This window comes from Hylobates moloch, unplaced genomic scaffold (assembly GCF_009828535.3).
Source record: "Hylobates moloch isolate HMO894 unplaced genomic scaffold, HMol_V3 SCAFFOLD_13, whole genome shotgun sequence".
Taxonomy (NCBI): Eukaryota; Metazoa; Chordata; class Mammalia; order Primates; family Hylobatidae; genus Hylobates; species Hylobates moloch.
In genome coordinates this window covers 57,487,800-57,497,779 of record NW_026652288.1, presented here as the reverse complement: position 1 = coordinate 57,497,779, position 9,980 = coordinate 57,487,800, and the positions used below count along the sequence as shown (strand labels likewise).

The window sequence follows — 9,980 nt, the reverse complement described above, 5'->3', positions numbered from 1 at the left end:
CTCAATAAAATACTGGAAAACCGAATCCAGCAGCACATCAAAAAGCTTATCCATCATGATCAAGTGGGCTTCATCCCTGGGATGCAAGGCTGGTTCAACATACGCAAATCAATAAATGTAATCCAGCATATAAACAGAACCAAAGACAAAAACCACAGGATTATCTCAATAGATGCAGAAAAGGCCTTTGACAAAATTCAACAACCTTTCATGCTAAAAACTCTCAATAAATTAGGTATTGATGGGACATATCTCAAAATAATAAGAGCTATCTACGAGAAACCCACAGCCAATATCATACTAAATGGGCAAAAACTGGAAGCATTCCCTTTGAAAACTGGCACAAGACACCACTCCTATTCAACATAGTGTTGGAAGTTCTGGCCAGGGCAATCAAGCAGGAGAAGGAAATAAAGGGTATTCTATTTGGAAAAGAGGAAGTCAAATTGTCCCTGTTTGCAGATGACATGATTGTATATCTAGAAAACCCCATTGTCTCAGCCCCAAATCTCCTTAAGCTGATAAGCAACTTCAGCAAAGTCTCAGGATACAAAATCAATGTACAAAAATCACAAGCTTTCTTTCTTTTTTTTTTGAGATGGAGTCTCGAGCTTTCATATACACCAATAACAGACAAACAGAGAGCCAAATCATGAGTGAACTCCCATTCACAATTGCTTCAAAGAGAATCAAATACCTAGGAATCCAACTTACAAGGGATGTGAAGGACCTCTTCAAGGAGAACTAAAAACCACTGCTCAATGAAATAAAAGAGGATACAAACAAATGAAAGAACATTCCATGCTCATGCATTGCAAGAATCAATATTGTGAAAATGGCCATACTGCCCAAGGTAATTTATAGATTCAATGCCATCCCCATCAAGCTACCAATGACTTTCTTCACAGAATTGGAAAAAACTACTTTAAAGTTCATATGGAACCAAAAAAGAGCCCGCATTGCCAAGTCAATCCTAAGGCAAAAGAACAAAGCCAGAGGCATCACACTACCTGACTTCAAACTATACTACAAGGCTACAGTAACCAAAACAGCATAGTACTGGTACCAAAACAGAGATATAGATCAATGGAACAGAACAGAGCCCTCAGAAATAACACCACATATCTACAACTATCTGATCTTTGACAAACCTGACAAAAACAAGCAATGGGGAAAGGATTCCCTATTTAATAAATGGTGCTGGGAAAACTGGCTAGCCATATGTAGAAAGCTGAAACTGGATCCCTTCCTTGCACCTTATACAAAAATTAACTCAAGATGGATTAAAGACTTACATGTTAGACCCAAAACCATAAAAACCCTAGAAGAAAACCTAGGCATTACCATTCAGGACATAGGCATGGGCAAGGACTTCATGTCTAAAACACCAAAAGCAATGGCAACAAAAGCCAAAATGACGAATGGGATCTAATTAAACTCAAGAGCTTCTGCACAGCAAAAGAAACTACCATCAGAGTGAACAGGCAACCTACAAAATGGGAGAAAATTTTCGCAACCTACTCACCTGACAAAGGGCTAGTATCCAGAATCTACAATGAACTCAAACAAATTTACAAGAAAAAAACAAACAACCCCATCAAAAAGTGGGCAAAGGACATGAACAGACACTTCTCAAAAGAAGACATTTATGCAGCCAGAAAACACATGAAGAAATGCTCATCATCACTGGCCATCAGAGAAATGCAAATCAAAACCACAGTGAGATACCACTTTTACACTGTTGGTGAGACTGTAAACTAGTTCAACCATTGCGATTCCTCAGGGATCTAGAATTAGAAATACCATTTGACCCAGCCATCCCATTACTGGGTATATACCCAAAGGACTATAAATCATGCTGGTATAAAGACACATGCACATGTATGTTTATTGCGGCACTATTCACAATAGCAAAGACTTGGAACCAACCCAAATGTCCAACAATGATAGACTGGATTAAGAAAATGTGGCACATATACACCATGGAATACTATGCAGCCATAAAAAAGGATGAGTTCATGTCCTTTATAGGGACATGGATTAAACTGGAAATCATCATTCTCAGTAAACTATCGCAAGGACAAAAAACCAAACACTGCATATTCTCACTCATAGGTGGGAATTGAACAATGAGAGCACATGGACACGGGAAGGGGAACATCACACTCTGGGGACTGTTGTGGGGTGGGGCAATGGGGGAGGGATGGCATTAGGAGATACACCTGATGCTAAATGACAAGTTAATGGGTGCAGCACACCAACATGGCACATGGATACATATGTAACAAACCTGCACATTGTGCACATGTACCCTAAAACTTAAACTACAATAATTTAAAAAATGCATAAATATATCATTAGGTATTTGCTACACAAAATAGTGATGAAAAATATATTTGAATAACAAGAATCCCATGAATCTAAAGGATATAGTAAACATGACTTAGCTCACTGGAAGACCTAACATTTAAGAAAGAAAATTACAATCATTAACCAGAAACTCTTTCCCCATGGATACTTCCAACACTGAATTTTGCATATTTTTATCTTCTTTTCTCTCTCTGTCTCTTTCTATATATATGTATATAAAGATATATAAAAGAATATGTATACAGATATATAATATATAAATATGTGTATAGACATAAAAAATTATTTTGTGGACATATAGATGAATGAAATCATTCCCACCTAATTTTACCAAGCCAATATTTTTGTGAAATTAAATCTAACAAAAATAAACACCAAATAATAGTATAAGTCAATAGCAGTTGTTAATAGAGAAATAAACATCCTTAACAAAATTTTCAGTATAATGTTAAAAGTATAATCTGTCATGACTAAGAAATATTTATTTTAAACATTCAAGAGGTTGAAAATCAGGGTATAGGATATGTTACTTTATATGAGTAGGTTGAATTTCTTAAATAAGGTCATTTTAAAAGATTTATGAAAAATATTTGGCATTTAGAAAAAATATTTTAATAAATATCTCCAAATCTATAATTCAAAACTCTTTTAAAAATTAAAATAGATTAATATTGTCTCAAATAACAAGCAATTTTATTTTCAAGCCAGTATTCAATAAAATATTAGCAGCAAACATTTAAAGCCATTAATATGGTTTGGCTCTGTCCACACCCAAATCTCATCTTGTAGCTCCCATAATTCCCACGTGTTGTGGTAGGGACCCAGATGGAGATGATTAAATTAAGGGGGCAGGTCTTTCCTGTGCTGTTCTTATAGTGAATAAGTCTCACAATATCTGATGATTTTAAAAACGGGAGTTTGCCTGCACCACCTCTTTCTTTGCCTGCCACCATCCACGTAAGGTGTGACCTGCGCCTCCTTGCCTTCCACCATGATTGTGAGGCTTCCCTAGCCACGTGGAACTGTGAGTTCTCCATTAAACCTCTTTCCTTTGTAAATTGCCCGGTCTCAGGTACGTCTTTATCAGCAGCATGAAAACAGACTAGAGTCATTTTATTACAATCACAAAGTAATGCTGACTACTATTGTTGTTTTTAATATGAAAGGTTTGAAAAATGCTATTAGATGCAAAAAAAATAAAAAATATTGGTATAGAGAGACAAAATTATTATTAGGCGGTAAGATCATATATCAGAAAAAGGAATCATTAGAAACAACTTTTAAAATTCATTTTGTGAATTGGGGCTGTGATATTATGAAATATACATCTAGTCTTTGTCCAGTCTCCTGGCTTCCAACTCCTGAAATATTTGGAATCCTTAAAGTGATGTGTGTTTTTGTATGCTAATGAGTTGCCTGGCGGTTGGCAGATCCTAAGTAGCTTCAGGATGGGGGCTGGACTTTCAGTCGTACCCCCAACCTTCAAGGATGGAAGAGGATCTGAAGGCTGAATTGATCACCAGTGGCCAATGATTTAATCATTCCTATCTCTATAATAAAACTTCCATAGAAACCCGAAAAGAATGGGTTCAAGGAACTCTTGACAGTAGGACATGTGGAGGTTCCTGGAGGGTGGTGCACCCCAACTCCATGGGGACAGAAGCTCTTGCACTCAGGATACTTCCATACCTCACCCTATTCATCCTTTCATCTGTATCTTTTGTAATACCTATTGTAATCAACCAGTAACCATAAATGTTTCCCTGAGTTCTGTGAGCCTCGCTCTAGTAAATTCATCAAACCCAAGGAGAAGGTTGTGGGAACCCCAGTTTACAGCATGTCAGTCAGAAACACAGGTAAAACAACCTGGGGCCTGTGAGTGGTTTTAGAAGTGGAAGGCAATCTTGTGGGATTGAGCCTTTCACCAATGAAATCTGATGCTATCTCCAGGTGGTTAGTGTCAGAATTGAATGAGAGAACACCCAGCTGGTGTTCACTGCAGAACTGATTTTTTGCTTGGTGGTGGGGAGAAACTCCCACACATTTGGTCACAGAGTCTTTTGTGTTGATTGTTGTTGAATGAGAGAATAGAAAAAACTGAATTTTTTTTTTTAAACGAGGGGCCAACTCAAAATAAATACATAAATTTTATAGTATTTTTATAGAACTGAAATAAAGTTTTAACATATAATGGAAGAAGAAACTAGATTAATAGTATCCACAAAAAATAAATAGTAAAAATTCAGGGATAATATTAACAGACATATAACTCAGAAGACTTTTTGTGCTCTGGAAGGAAAGGCAAAATTTTTAAGTATGGCAACTCTCTCATCCCCAATAAATATACAGATTTAATCTAGTTCAAAATTAAAGGGAGCTTTATGAAAACTCTGTAAAAATAAGTACAAACTTTTATCAGAAGTCTTAAACATATTATAAAGTTTAAGCGTATTAAATACTATTGGTACAAAAATGGCTATAGATAATGGAACATAATAGATTGCCCAACAATAAATCCCAACATATTTGAGAAATGAAGATATGATTAATGAAAGATTACAAATCAATGGATAAGGAAAAGAATGTTCTAGGAATGGTTTGGGTTCATTTGATTACAAAATTTGGGAAAAAAATACAGATTCTCACCTTACTTCATATACCAGCATAAGCCTCATATGTGTTAAAGAGTTATATGTGAAAAATATTAAGCATAAAATCTTAGAAGATAACATGGAAGTGCATCTTATTAAATGTTTAAGGGGAGTAATGAGGGAAGGGCAGACAGGTAATGAGAAGTAAATAATTTTAGGCTAAAACATAATTACAAATAAAAAAGTTTTAATTACATAAAAAAATTAAAATCTATGGGTAAAACATTGAAAACAAATGCCCAAAGCAGAACATATTTGCAGCAAATATGAGAGTCAAATTCTTTATTAAATAAAGAGCTATAAACCAGATAAAAGAAGTAAAAAGTATCAAATACCTGAATGATCAAAGGACATTAAAAGAAATTCACAGAAGAAAATACAATTAATATACTACCATTTATGAAAATATTCAGCTTCTCTAGGAATCAAAGAAAATGATTTGATAACTGACCTGTGAAATTAGGGAGAAAGAGAAATGTATAAGCACAGCCTGTCAAGGATGGATGAAATAGAGACTCTCATACACAGCCAGTTGCAGTATAAATTTGTATATGTTTGGAAAGCAATTTGAGGAAGCAGTTATCCCCTTGTACTTGGTAATTTCACTTCTGGATATAAATCTTAAGGGAACCATTCCAAATAGAGACAAGATACTAGGCACAGTTTTTCTCAGGCTTATTGGTTGGTTGGTTGGTTGGTTTTCCTATATGTGAGTCAGATTCATTCTTTTATTTTTCGTAGTTACAATGGAAACAGAAGTATAACCGAAGAAGATTAATTATTTTCTGGTATACCTGCCCAGTCAATGATGTATTATGCAAAATAGACTATAACATTGTTAAGTGAAAATAAAAGATGTAAATTATATGTGTAATAGGATAAGTGTTCAAATTAAAGTTTCACATAAGTAAAAGGACTAAAAGGAAATATATCAAAATCTTAATGGCAGTGGTGATTGGTTAATGAAACTCTATGTGCTATGGAGTTTTTCCTAATTTTCTCTACTGTCAAATTTTTCTTTAGTGAATATGAATAATTTTTATTTTTGATGAAACAATGACAAAAAAACACTAAACAAAGACAACTAATTTGCATCAGCTACTAGGTCAGCAGTTTTCTGAGGCCTGGAAGGGAAAGAAAGTTTTCTTGAGAGAGTGGGGCTCACGCACCCCCCTTCTCCCCAACATAGCCTCTCTTTTGAGAGGCAAGCACAGCTCTGAGACAGGGGTGGGCTGGGAAGAAAAGAATTAGGAACAGCTGGAGCAGATTCAGAACCATGACATGCATTCCTCTTCAAAGGCAGCTCAGAGGCTGGCAAGGTGAGTGAGAGTTCAGAGGAGAGAGAGCTTACAAATGGGCGGATTAAGCTAAAAATGAGCAGGAGGCATCTTGAGGGCACCACTCGTGCTCAGAGTGAGCAAAGAGAAGAATGCGGCATTTGACACCTGAGGGCTAACCAGCAGCTGAGTATAAGCTGTAGGAGAAAGTTAAAAGCTGTAAAAAGTGGTTGCGTTCACCCATGGAAAAGCCAAGGAAGTAACGCAGAAGAAAGAGCTCATTTCAAATTGGTAATTAATTGTATCATTTATAACTAAGCCGCTCTTAGTTTCATCATTTGGTCTAAATTGTGGGTATGATCATGTAGAAGTGATGTTTTCCAACAATTATGCTTTAATTTTACATAAGGCAAGTTTTTTTCAAAAAAAAAAAAAAAGGAAATACATAAGAATGAAAAAAGCACTAGAAAAATCTGACCCTGGGCTGCATTTGCTTAGCCAAATGGCTTAAATATTATGAGCCTTGGTTTTCTCATTTATGGGGATTCAGTAATTCACTGAGCCTCTCTACTCCAGGCACCCTACCCAGCACCAGAGATTCATGGTTAAGCAAGATGGACAAGCTTCTCACCCTTCAGGGGACCAATAGGAAAGCAGAGAGCTAAAGACAGTGGGATGAGTGCCATGGAAGGGGATGAAGGAGGGTTGGGGTTATTGAAGCTTCCCAACAGTGACATCTCATCCAAGTTCAGAGACTACATGGCCTGCTTGAAAGACAAGGGAAAGGCTTTCCATTTGGCTTGACAAAAAGGGGCATGTCATACTAAGCCTTTTCAAACACTCTGGACTTTATCCTACAAAGTTAGGGAAGATATTGCAGATTTTAAGCTCAGGGGTCACACAAGCAAATGTACATTTCTCAAAGAACACTCCTGGGTGTGTGAAGAAAACATGAGGGAGGAGGCTACTAGACAGTACACTCTTGCAGAAAGTGAGGGGACAGAGAGCAGCAGACAGGCGTATAGATTTGTGAGCAAGGATGAAAACAGAGACAGATTTCAGGTTATGAGCAGAAGAGAGAAGCAAAGATGTCACCCAAGTTTCTGATCTTACTAATTGGGAAGAAGCTGGTGCTGCAGTCTGGGACACAGACAAGAAAAGAGGACCAGGCCTGAGAGAGAAAATATTGATTCCAGTTCTGAACACGTTGATTTTGAGGGACCGTGAGGCATTTAACTTGTGAAGTCCCCCCACCCGCCCCCAAACTTAACTTATGGAGTTGATGAGAACTCTGAAGCTCCAGAGGAAGAGCTGGTCTTAGGACAGATTTAGAAAACATTAGCAAATAAATGTGTGTGAATGAAACCATCCAGACAGAGTACTCAGAGGGAGAAGAGGCATCATGGAAGAATCCTGACAAATCCCAATACTGAAGGTGCAATACAAGAAAAGGAGCTTGAACAATCCCTAAGATGGAGTGGACATGAGGGCAGAAATAAAATTTTATGGCTGCAGAGTCACAGAGGTCAGGGAGGAAGTGGTAAAGGCTGCCCAATGTCATGGAGACTAAAATAATACAAAGGCCAAGGGGTATCCACTAGAGTCGGCTATGAGGGGTTATTGGTAAACTTGGCCAAAGAATTAATGTGGCATGATGAAGGTAGAACCCAGATCGCAGTGGCTGAGGAGTGAATGTCATGTGATAAAGAAGAAACATCAAATGGAGGCAATTCCACAATTCCTTTAACAAAATTCAACTGTGAAATGGAGAAGATGTGGAAAGAGCTTGAGAAATTGTATTAGTTTCCTAGAACTGCCATAGTAAATTACCACAAAGAAGATAGCTTAAAACAACATTTATCGCATCCCAGCTCCCGGGGCCTAGATGTCTGAAATCAAGATGTTGGCAAGGCCAGCATCCCACTGACGGTTCTAGGGAAGATTCTTTCCTTGCCTTCTCCTAGCATCTGGGGCTTCCTGGCAGTCCTGGTGTTCCTTGGTTTGTAGCTGAACCACACAGTCTCTGCCTCCTCCTTCACAGGACCTTCTTCCCTTATGTCTGTGTCTCTGTGTCTGCCTATTCCTCTTTCTTCTCTTATCAACACACCTGTCATTAGGTTTAGGGCCTGCCCTAATCCAATATGACCTCATTTTAACCTAACCTACATCTTCAAAGACCTTTTTTCCAAATGAGGTCACATTCTGAGATTCTGGTGGATATGAATTTTGACACGATTCAACCCAGTACAAAAATATATGGGGAAAGTGACTTTTGTTTGTTTCTGTGGTTGCTTGTTTTATTTAATAATGTTACACCTGGAAAATTAAATGATTACGTCCTTTGTGATACATACATGACGCCAATTTGAAAACCTATGTCTCCTAGAGATAACAATTATTTGATAGGAGGTTCTCCCAAAATCTTATGAGATGTTACACCAAATATGAGATTCATGAAAGAAATTGTCCCTGAGGGATAAAAATGGTAATGCTGTAGTAACTTTGCATCATTTCTTATGGCTTTCAACAACTGTTTTAACTCTTTGGAAATTATATAAATGTAGACAAGACTTATGGGATAGAACCGAATGAGATTTTGTATCTTATTCAATTTCAGATTTTCTCTAGGATAGCATGATTTTAGAATAATCCATTTCCGTGAGGAACAATTTACGCCTTTTGTTTACAACTTGCCAAAGGGGGAAAAAATCTAGCTTATATAGTGTTTAAATAAATTGGCCAGTTGGGGAGGGTATCATGTAGTTACAATTTGTTATCATTTTATTGGGATTAAAATAATTAACTTATATACCTCATTTCCTCATGGCACGACTAAAATAAAATAAACAGAACAAAAACAGATCCCTTACCTTGAAAACGAAGACAGACAAAACTTCAAGACCAGCTACACCAGAGGTTTTTGAAATACTGGAGTCCATTCTCTCTTCACTGAGGTTTTATTACAAGAATTAAAATTCTGAATATTAAACCCACATTGGAGATAGCTATTAAAATAAGCAGGAAATGCAGAAAAGATAGTTCTCTTATATAATATTTTCATTTCTACTCTCATCCTGTATAGCTTTAACTAAAATGCAGCTACCTAAAAATGCATACATATTACTCTGGTGCCAGTGGAATAACCATAATTTTTATTTACCTTTCATTTCTTCCTGAAGGCAAAAATCTGAAAGGAAACACCTGCAGATTGTGCCTCCGAGTCCTTGACTTTTCCAGCAATATGATCCACAGACTAGAGTTTGGACACTGTTTCATTTCAGATTGGATGAAGGGAAAATTGTAAAGTGCTTTTTACATAACCACCTGTTCTTTTCCCCTAGTGGCACCAGCACATTTCCTATTCGAAGCCCACCACTGAAAGCTCTGCACACGTGTCCCTCACAGTCAGCACCTGAGGACCATTACTACTACTATTACTACCTTACAGTGATGGGTGGAGGAGCTGGGAGCTGAACACTGCCCACTCCACCCAGGTTCTTCATCACTCACACTACACCCACTGCCCTTCCCCATCATACGATGATTTTATAGATCACAGAAAAGTAGCAGTAATAAAAGCACCAGTCAGTTCCCTACAGACTCTGAAAAAATGTACTTGTATCTCAGAGGAAAGTTAGGTTGGATGCTATCTAGGTTTAATGTCTTTTCGCTTCATTGGGTA

The 9,980-nt window shown here is 37.3% G+C and overlaps 1 pseudogene; it reads left to right on the top strand.

Moving 5' to 3' along the window:
• The window catches only part of LOC116480076 (alpha-ketoglutarate dehydrogenase component 4-like), a 26,914-nt pseudogene extending 17,142 nt beyond the window's left edge, over positions 1-9,772 (top strand).
• Positions 9,773-9,980: the final 208 nt, after the last annotated feature.